Here is an 11,415-nt window from a genome sequence, read left to right on the forward strand (position 1 = left end):
TAGTAAATTTGTTGCATTTTTTTATACATTGCGTACATCTACCTATAACTCTTTCTCAGCTCTTAAATTAGAAGAAAAATATGCATAAATACACTTGAATCCACGCACTCCTAATTACTACAATAGAAACAATGGCAATTGATTTAAAACTTAACCCACAAATGCATTTACTTGAATTTTTGGGTTAATCTCTCTGATAACTCTTGAACAGAGTTATATTTCAAGCCTCTAGATTGAATTAATTATTTGTACTTAAGTAAATATGTTTGCATTTTTAGGATATATTTAGAGCATTGCATAACAAAGCTTGGATTGTACTATAAATGTCATTATTTGTTACTGGGGAATAAATGTGTTGGTTATTGTTGGCAGCAGGTGTAGGATGAAGAAGGGAAGACAAAAAGGAGAACGAAAATGAAGGAAGTGAAATATTGCCATGGCAAAATGTTGGTTCGATAGCCAACAAGAATTCCATGGCAAGTCTAGGAAGATGACGCAGCATTCACTCCACGTCACTCTCAAGCAGATATACTTGTACCAGATAAACCATACTGAAAAAGAGGAAGCAAAAGATGTGTGCTGAGAGGGAGGGACCTACCCTATAAAGAAGGAAAGAGAAAAGACGCAAGGGGACAAGGATTTTGGGTGAGAGAGGAATTGGAAAGTAATTTTTCTCTACATCGAATTCTCGTGGAAAATTTCAGAGAAAAGGGAAGGGAGAGTAGTAGCTTACAGAGAAAAAGATCACAGACACAAGGAAGGGGAAGAGAAATCTACCCTGGGTTTTGCATCAAATTTCAGTATTAAAGTGAAAGCTGGAGTAACGAGAGCTTCCTACAGTTCTGCCTTTATTTTCTGATTTGAACTTTTTGATTCGTAAACTGGAATAATGATGTTGAATGGTTTTATTTTTTATTTGAATGTCCAATCCATGAGCTAAATCTCATCGGGTTGGAATTATTTGGATGAATTTTTACTATCTTTAATGCGTATGGTCTGATTTTCAGTAGATTATTGTTTCATTCGATTTTTTTTAAATGCATGCATGCAAGCACTATACATAGATGACTGTATCGTATGTTGTTAGATCTGATTTAATTCTAAAAAGATTAAATAAATTGGATTACAGACGAGTATTTAAAAAAATATTCGCAACACTCTAGACGTAGAAGTTGTGATCTGTACAAGGAAAGAAAGAACAGTTTGGATATCATTCTTCAGTTCTGTAGACATACAAAAACTCAAAATGATAGGTTAAAGTTTGGCTCTCAAAAGAAGTAGACTGCAATAGTGAATCCCTGAGTAGAATGGTTAAGATTTTTCCATGGCATTATTATGATGTAAAAATACAACCTGAGTAATTCCAACATATATTATTCAATAGTATAAATCCTCCCTACTTATTCTTTGAGAATTGTCATAGCATTTCAGTTGTCCTAGCTTTTTTTATTCATACTTGATTTTATTAATCCATTGATTAATTCTGTTCATCAATTTTTCATATGTTTCTTTTGCACAGTTTAATTAGCCAAATTAATAGTAATAGCATAACCATTTTTTAATCAATTTCGATCCCTGTGGACATGATTCTCATCATCACTTTATTACTTGATTCGACGTGTATACTTGTACATTCATATTACACATTCACAGGTGACAAGTTTTTAGTGTCGTTGCCGAGGATCGATAATATTGGTGAAAATTTGGTTTGTTATTACCTCTTTAATTTTGTTAGTTTAGCTTAATTAGTTATTTTGATTTTTGTTTTTCAGGATTGTTTTTGGTAAATGAGTAGAGATATTTCTGCACTTGAAGAGTATTCTTTTGATCGAGAAATTGAGAGAACCTTGAGAACAATGAGAAAATAATTGTGAGGAATGGAAGGAATTAGAAATGATTAGGTTAGAGAAGAGTCATTACATCAAAATGAAAGGGATGTTGATATTCCTCGAATAATAGATGATAGAGACAAAACCATCAAAGAACATGTAGTGCCGATCTTGGATGATCTGATCTAGGAATTATCAGGCTGCATATTGAAGCTCAACATTTCGAGTTAAAGCCGATGATGTTTCAAATGTTACAAACTATAGGGCAGTTTAGTGGATTGCCTACTGAAGATCCACGATTGCACTTAAGACTCTTTTTGGAAGTCTGCGATTCATTTAGGCAGCAAGGTATTCCTGAAGATGCCCTGAGACTAAATTTATTCCTTTATTCATTGCAAGATTATGCCAGAGCATGGTTAAATGCATTACTGTCAGGTATGATGGCATCTTGGAATGAACTTTATCAGAGGTTTCTGCTAAGATATAATCCTCCAAACATGAATGCCAAATTGAGGAACGACATTACATCCTTTCGGCAATCTGAGGATGAAACATTATATGAAGGATGGGATTGATTCAAGGAGTTAATTAGAAAATTCCCAATGCATGGTTTTCAACATTGGACGCAAATGGAAATGTTTTACAGTGGATTGAATATACATACAAGGATAGCGGTTGATGCATCTATAAATGGGACTTTGCTCAATAAATCATATAATAAGGAATATGAAATTCTAGAGAGGATAGCAAACAACGATTATCAATACCCTACAACAAGAGTAGGGACTAGCAGAAGAGTTGTTGGAATAATGGAACTTGATACGATTACTTCTCTAACAGCTCAAGTATCATCTTTAACGAATATGATTTAAACACTGAAAAGACCAACTGTAGTGTAGGAAATGAAAGCAACTAAGTTAACATGTGTTTATTGTGGAGAAGATCATGTTTTTGATGAATGCCCATCGAACCCAGCCTCAGTTTATCATATGGGAATTTTAATTGCACCAACAACAACCCATATTCCAACATATATAATCCAGGGTGGAAGCAACACCCCTATTTCAGTTAGAGTAATCAAGGGGTGGGAAATTCCAACAATGCTATTTGACAGAATATTGTGAGTGCACCACTTAGATACAATCAGCCCATGCCATGGAAAAATGCTCAGCAAAATTCAGCTTCGAGTTCTTCATCTATGGAAGCTCTATTGAAGGAATACATGGCCAAGAATGATGCTATCATTCAAAGTCAAGGTGCATCATTAAGAGCTTTAGAAAATCAAGTGGGGTAAATTGTCAAAGCATTAAGCTCAAGACCATAAGGATTACTACCAAGTGATACCGAAAATTCATGATCCCAAGGGAAGGAATAGTGCAAAGCCATTACACTTAGAAGTGGTACGCAACTACCAAGAGTTGTTAATGTCACCACTATTGAAGAATGTAGTTTGGATTTCACAAATAAGAAGAATTCAGAACCAGTAGTGGAGCAGGCTACAAAAGAAAAGAGCAACTAGAAAAATGTTGAAGCAGATTCATTTTGTACTGCAAATAAAAATGGCACAGCAAAACAACCTTCACAAATCGAAAGAAGGCCACTGCCACCTTTTCCTCAGCGTTTCCAAAAATCTAAGCAAGATTTTCAATTTAAGAAATTCTTGGTTTTCCTGAAGTAATTACATATCAACATACCATTGGAGGAAACATTGAAACAAATGTCCAACTATGTGAAATTCATGAAAAGTATCTTATCAAATAAAAGAAGGTTAGGGGAGTTTGAAACTATCGCTCTCACTGAAGGGTGCACAGTAATGCTGAGAAACAAATTGCCACCAAAACTAAAGGATCTAAGGAGTTTTACTATACATTGCTCTATTGGAAATCATTATTTAGGCAAAGCATTATGCGACTTAAGTGCAAGTATAAATCTAATGCCTATGCCTATTTTCAAGAAGCTGGGAATAGGGAAGGCAAGACTTACAATTGTCACATTGTAATTAGCTGATCGTTCATATGCACATCTAGAAGGTCAAATCGAAGATGTGTTGGTAAGAGTTGACAAATTTATTTTTCTAATGAATTTTATTATTCTGGAATGTAAGGCCAATAAAGAAGTACCAATCATACTTGGGAGGCCTTTTCTAGCAATTTGTAGAACATTAATTGATGTACAAAAAGGTGACTTCATAATGAAAGTTAATGATCAGCAGATAAATTTTAATCTTTGTTATGCTATGAAATGTGCAAATACAGATGAAGAATATCACACTGTTGAGATTATTGACACAGTAGTTCAGGAAGAATTTGTGGAATTTATCACAATAATTCTAATGGTGATGCAGACTCATTTGAGTTAATTGAAGCAGAAATGATTGAAAAGCTTGGTGAACTGGTGGAAGCTAAAAAAATTGAGAATGGATCAAGGAGAAGTTTCGAATTATTAAATTTATCGGGCCATTCTTTTAAACCTCATTGACCATCCATAGAAGATTCTCATGCATTGGAATTGAAGCCTTTGCCAGTACATCTAAAGTATGCTTACTTGGGAGATAACAACACATTGTTAGTAGTTATCTCTGTGGCATTAGCATTAGATCTAGAGGCTCAATTTTTGAAATATTTAAAGAAATATAAGAAGGCATTGGGGTGGACGATTGCGAATATCAAAGGAATCAATCCAACAATCTACATGCACAAGATATTACTGGAGGATTCTCATGGCAAATCTATCGAGCAGTAGAGAAGACTGAATCCCATTAAGAAAGATGTTGTCAAAAAGGAGATTATCAAATGGTTGGATGCTGGAATTATATACCCAATTTTTTATAGTTCTTGGGTGAGCCCTGTTCAATGTGTACCTAAAAAAGGGGTGTCATCGTGGTAACCAATGATAACAATGAACTTATTCCTACTCGTACTGTCACAGGATGGAGGGTTTGTATGGACTATCAGAAACTCAACTAAGTAATAAGGAAAGACCATTTTCCTCTGCCACTTATGGACCAAATGTTAGATAGATTAGCAGGGAAAGCCTTCTATTATTTTCTAGAAGGTTATTCAGGGTACAACTAGATTGCCATAGCTCCTACTGATCAAGAGAAGACCATGTTCACATGTCCTTATGGAACTTTTGCATTTCGACGAATGCCGTTTGGATTATGCAATGCCCTTGCAACATTTTAGTGTTGCATGATGGAAATATTTTCGAACATGGTGGAGAAATTTTTAGAAGTTTTTATGGATGACTTCTTAGTGTTTGACGATACTTTTAAAGACTGTTTAAAAAAATCTAGAGTTAATTCTTTGTCGATGTGAAGAAACCAACCTTGTTCTCAATTGGGAGAAATGCCACTTCATGGTCTATTAAAGCATTGTTCTGGGACATAAAATTCTGTAGTAAGGGATTATCATCGACAAAACAAAAATTGAGGTTGTTGAGAAATTGCCACCACCCTCCATAGTTAAAGGTATTTGCAGTTTTCTTGGCCATTCAGGATTCTATCGAAAATTTATCAAAAAAATTTTGAAAATATCCAAACTCCTGTGTACATTGTTAGAACATAAAATATCTTTCAATTTTGATAAGTTGTGCTTATAAGCATTTGAGGAATTAAAAAAGTGACTAGTCATAGCACTAATAGTCATAGCACCAGATTGAACTTTAACTTTCAAACTTATGTGTGATGCTAGTGATTTTGCTATAGGGGCAATACTTGGGCAAAGAAAGGACAAGGTATTTCATGCTATCTACTATGCAAGTCATACATTGACAAATTCACAACTAAATTATACCACCACTGAGAAGGAGCTGTTAGTTGTGGTATTTACCTCCGACAAATTCAGAGCTTATTTAGCAGGCACCAAAGTTACGGTTTCTATGGACCACTCTGCTATTAAGTACTTGATGACCAAGAAAGACGCCAAACCCAGATTAATTTGATAGATACTACTATTGCAAGAATTTGATCTTGAAATTAGAGATAGGAAAGGCACAGAAAATCAAGTGGTTGATCACTTGTCTCGAATTGAAGCAGGAAATGAATACGGTAATAATCAGTGTATTCAGGATGATTTCCCAGATGAGCAATTGTTAGTTACCATGGCATTACCGTGGTATGTCAATATTGTAATTTTTTTTTGGTTAGTGGATTGCTGCCACCTGAAATTACCAATCAAAAATGAAGGAAATTTATCCATGATGCCAAGCAGTATTATTGGGATGAGTCATATTTATTCAAACATTGTGCATACCAGATAATTCAGAGGTGTGTTCTAGATGATGAGATTCAAAGTATTTTATACCATTGTCATATAACACCGTATGGAGGACATTCTGGGGGCATGAGAATTACTGCAAAAGTTCTCCAAACTGGTTCTTATTGGCCAAACATGTTTAAAGATGCTCATGAATTTTGTCAAGCTTGCGATCACTGTCAAAGAACAAGAAATCTATCGAAGAGGTATGAAATGCACTTGCAAACTATTCTAGAAGTGGAACTATTTGACGTATGGGGAATTAATTTTATGGGTCTATTTCCACCTTCTTGGGGAAATGTATACATACTTGTAGCTATTGATTATGTCTCTAACTGGGTTAAGGTTGTTGCTCTACCAACGAATGATGCCAAATCGGTACTGAATTTCTACATAACAATATTTTTACCAGGTTTGGTACCCCCTTGTGCCTTGAGTAGTGATGAAGATTCACACTTTGACTACAAATTAGTTGCTAATGCTCTGAATAGTATGGGGTTAAACATAAAATTGCCACAGCATACCATTCCCAGACAAATGGACAAGAAGATGTCTCTAATAGTGAGATTAACCAATTTTGGAGAAGTTAGTCAATCCCACCCGTAAAGATTAGTCATCCAAATTGGATGAAGCTTTGTGGGCATATCGAACTGCATTCAATACACCATTAGGGATGTCGCCTTTCAAGCTTGTTTATAGGAAACCCAGTCATTTGCCCGTTAAACTTGAACATAAGACATATTGGGCAATTAAGAAATTGAATATGGATTGGAGTGTTGCTGGTACTAACCGCCTATTAAATTTGAATGAGATGGAAGAATTCAGAGCACAAACTTGTAAGAATGTCAAGCTGTATAAAGAAAAGACCAAACGATAGCATGACAACAAAATTTTGCCACGGTAATTTGCACTTGGACAACAAGTCTTGTTATTTAATTTCAAGCTTAAATTGTTTCCTAAGAAATTAAAATCTCATTGATCTGGCCCATTTGAGATAGTACATGTCTATCCTCATGGAGCTGTAGAATTCAAAAGATGCCAAGACTGGTTCTACTTTCAAAGTCAATGGCCAATGATTAAAACATTACTTTAGAGCTCCTATAATTCGTGATAAAAATTCCATCACTTTTCAAACTGCTTAATATTTCTCCCCTGCATTGTTTTATTCATTTACTATATTTTTAATTTCTTTGTTTAGTTTATTCAATAAGTTTACTTAACTATTATTTTCTTTTCTTGTAGGCACATTACGACCCAGGTTTATAGAAATCAGCCCATTTAATATATTAGTTAATTTTAGTTTAATAATATTTTCTATTAATTTTCTTTTTCCTGCTCAATTCTTCTTTTTTCTATGTCAAGGCACAATTTCAAGTTAATCTTATCCCCCACGTCACAGTTATATTTTCTCTCACATTTTACCCTAATCAATTCCCTTCTTTTCTAACTTACTTTTTGTTTTATCTTCTTCACCCTTCTCTGTTTAAAGGTCTAACCTTTTCATTTTACAGTTACTATTTTCTCTCAAATGGCTCGCCAAGCACCATCTTCTTCCACCTCTGTGTATCCACAGACATTTTTTAGCAAAATCGCAAAAAAAAAATATAATTATAACATATCAAAGCAACCTTTTTGCATGGAAAAATGTTCCTTTTCCAAGATGCCCCTTTTATGGGCTATTCTGAAGCCATCTCATCTGTCGTGGAGAAATACGGGTAGCAAATCTTCTGTCTCCACCCTGATGACATCCTTACTAAGGTAGTCCCAGAATTTTATGCACATTTAACCTCCACTAAAAATGCTTTCATCTATGTGAGTGGTGTCTCGGTGTTATTCAATGAAGATTCAATCAATACGAAATATGGGTTACCTGAAGACCTTGATGAACACTCTCAATTTGTCAAGACAATGACGACAGAAGGACTCAACCAAGTTTTGACATATTTATGTGTAGAAGGAATGACATGGACAAATTCTCGAAATGATTGCTACACCATCGACCGTGTAACTTTGAAGCCCTAATGTAGGGTATGGTATCATTTCCTTAAATCTCGTCTTAGCCCTTCTACGAACAACTCTACTATTTCTAAGGAATGCATGTTGTTGATGCACTCGATTATGACTAGAAGAAAGATAAATGTTGGAAAATTTATTTTTAGAGAAGTCCACCATTGTGCACAAAAGAACGCCGGTACCTTAAAATTTTCGTCACTCATTACGACACTGTGTCAAAGAGTAAAGATCCTACTCAGGAAAATGAAGACAAAATCCACATTAAAGGAGCCATAACCAAGTAAATTGTCCTGAGGTTTCAGGGGAGAAAATGCTAAAGCATCTTGGCTCTACATCCACAGCTTCTCCACCTATGACTACAGATGTTGCCCCATCAACATCTCACTGTGACTTTAAGCAAAAAATGATTGATGCTCTTGAGATGTTGTAACAACAATTTCGGATGATGGAAAAATAACAAATGAGGATAGTCACTGGTCTTGGCGGAGCTCAAGAAGAAATGGCACTATTTTGGAGATATGTTAGACGACGGGACAAAGCCATTAAGAAATCTCTTAAAAATAACTTTACCCGACCTATGCCTACATTCTTTATTTTTCCTAAAGAATTGTTGTTGTTGTCAGAAGATGATGATGAAGATGGAACAGAAACCACTGCAGAGAAGAACATAGAAAAAGAGGGAAAGGAGGAGAAAATTGAATCCGTGCATATTGAATCTAATAAGGATGAAGCGAATATAACTCAAACTTCTACACCTGCTACAACTACCAGTACACCGAAATCCACTACACCTATGACCGAGCAAGAGCGTGTGATTCATCAACTGGTTGATGATCTTAGAAAATTAAAAATTGATGATGATGAAGAGATGCCAATAAACCAGCTAAAAAAGAAGTGCTACAAGCAAGTTGTTGGGAAATCAGTTCAAGATGATGCTGGTGAAGTGGAAAGGAAGCAATGCTACAAACGCGCTACCAGAAAATCAACCCAACCCAATTAGAGTAACCCAGATTCCTTCCAAGCTTTTGTTTTTATTTTCATTTTCATCTTTTTCATTTTATAACATATGTTTCATGCATTCCTATTTGGTTGTCATTACATTTTTATATTTGTAAGTTGTTGTTTTTGCATTTTGAAATGTTTCATTGTTCCTGCATTGAAGATAATGCATCCCTTAGATTTAGGGGTGTGTTGTGCTGTAAATATAGTATGCAGTAGATATGTTTTAATATTCATGCATTTTGTCATTCATTTTGCCATTACATACAAATGCCAAGTAACTGCCAAACTATGACAAGTATATTGTTACCTATGATGTTTGATGAGGATAATAACTCTTCGATAAAAATAGAAAATTGTGATGGGTGATAGGTATGTTTAGTTTAGTATAGTTGTGTGAAAATTTATTCCTAAAAGTAGAATGCCTTATTTATAATTGTAATTAGTCTATAGTAGGTTTCTTTTAATACATTTAGGAATTTTTAAACTTAAATTCAATAAACCGATAGTGTGTAATAATGAATATCATGACAAAATGATAAGAATCGATGTAATGTTTGAAAATGTTGAGTAGATCAATAATACTTTGTTTGCTCCATCGTATTATTGATAAAAAAACAAGTTCAAATAAGAATGAGTAAAAAAAACAAAAAAAAATAGTTGAAGGACATTCCACTATAATAATAGGCTGATTAGCTAAGGAGGTAATTGTTTGCTCCATCCATCTTTTTAGTTAAACGCCTTAGCTTCATGAGTGAGTTACATTCAAATTGTGGCATGATGTAATACAAGGCAATCTATTGTATGCTCCATTGAGATTGTCAAGTAAAGAAACCATGTGACAAGATGAATTCCCTAGAAAAAAAAATAATATTTGTAATTAAAGTTTTGAAATGACAGAATAAATGAGAATAAAGAAACTGAGTTTAGAAGAAAGATAACCTAAGTGCTTTAGGAGGTATTTACTATAGTCAGAATTGCATGAATATTTAGGAATTTTTATTTTTAGGTAACATTTTCTACACGTCGTTTGCTAAACAAACCTACAAAACTTGACTCTTTTATTTTTTGTTTTAATAGAAGATGGAGGTATATAATATACGGCAAGCGGTTTAGGAGTATATATGGTAACTGTGGTTATGGAAAATTCATGCATTCATGCATTCATGCATACTCATACACATTTTGCTTGAGGACAAGCAATAATTTAGGTTTGGGGGTGTGATAACTCTTGAAAAGAGTTATATTTCAAGCCTTTGGATTGAATTAATTGTTTGTAATTAAGTAAATATGTTTGCATTTTTAGGATAATTTTAGAACATTACATAACAAAGCTTGGGTTGTGCTATAAATGTCATTATTTGTTACTGAGGAAGAAAAGTGTTGATTATTGTTGGCAACAGGTGCAGGATGAAGGAGAGAAGAGAGAAAGGAGAAAGGAGAAAAAAAATGAAGGAAGTGAAATATTGCTATGAAAAAGTGTTGGTTAGATTGCCAATAAGAATGCCATGACAATTCCAGGAAAATGACGTAGCACTCAATCCACGTCACTCTCAGCCAGTTATACTTGTACTAGATAAACCACCTTAAAAAAAAGGAAACAAAATGTGTGTGCTGAAAGGGAGGGATCTACCCTATAAAGGAGGGAAGAGAGAAAGGATGCAAGAAGACGAGGATTTTGGGGGAAGGAGAAATTGGAGAGCAGTTTTTCTTTGCATCGAATTCTCGTGGAAAATTTCAGAGAAAAGAGAGGAGATGGTAACAGCTTACAGAGCAAAAAATCACAGACGCAAGGAAGGGGAAGTGAAATCTACCCTGGGTTTTGCATCAAATTTCAGTATTAAAGTGAAAGCTAGAGTAGCGAGAGCTTCTTGCAGTTCTACCTTTATTTTCTAATTTGAACTTTATGATTCGTAAACAATGATGATGTTGAATGGTTTTATTTTGGATTTGAATGTTCAATCCATGAGCTAAATCTCATTAGGTTGGAATTATTTGAGTGAATTTTTATTATCTTTAATGTTCATGGTCTAATTTTGAGTAGATTATTGTTTCATTCGATTTGTGATTATTTTAAATGCATGCATGCAAGCTCTAGACATAGATGATTGTCTGGTATATTGTTAGATCTGATTTAATTCTGAAAAGATTAAATAAAGTGAATTATTATCGATTGATACAGACGAGTATTCGAACGAATATTTGCAACACTCTAGTCATAGAAGTTGCGATTTGTACAGTGAAAGGAAGAACAATTTGGATACCATTCTTGAGTTTTGTAGACATACAAAAACTTGTAATGATTGCTTAAGTTTGGC

The 11,415-nt window shown here is 34.4% G+C and overlaps 1 non-coding gene across 1 annotated transcript; it reads right to left on the minus strand.

Moving 5' to 3' along the window:
* Positions 1-2,335: 2,335 nt before the first annotated feature.
* On the minus strand, positions 2,336-2,442 carry LOC121215756 (small nucleolar RNA R71). The gene has a single exon (XR_005911731.1). It is a non-coding gene; the product is annotated as a small nucleolar RNA R71 (small nucleolar RNA).
* Positions 2,443-11,415: the final 8,973 nt, after the last annotated feature.

This window comes from Gossypium hirsutum, chromosome D03, assembly GCF_007990345.1.
Source record: "Gossypium hirsutum isolate 1008001.06 chromosome D03, Gossypium_hirsutum_v2.1, whole genome shotgun sequence".
In the NCBI taxonomy this organism is placed as follows: Eukaryota; Viridiplantae; Streptophyta; class Magnoliopsida; order Malvales; family Malvaceae; genus Gossypium; species Gossypium hirsutum.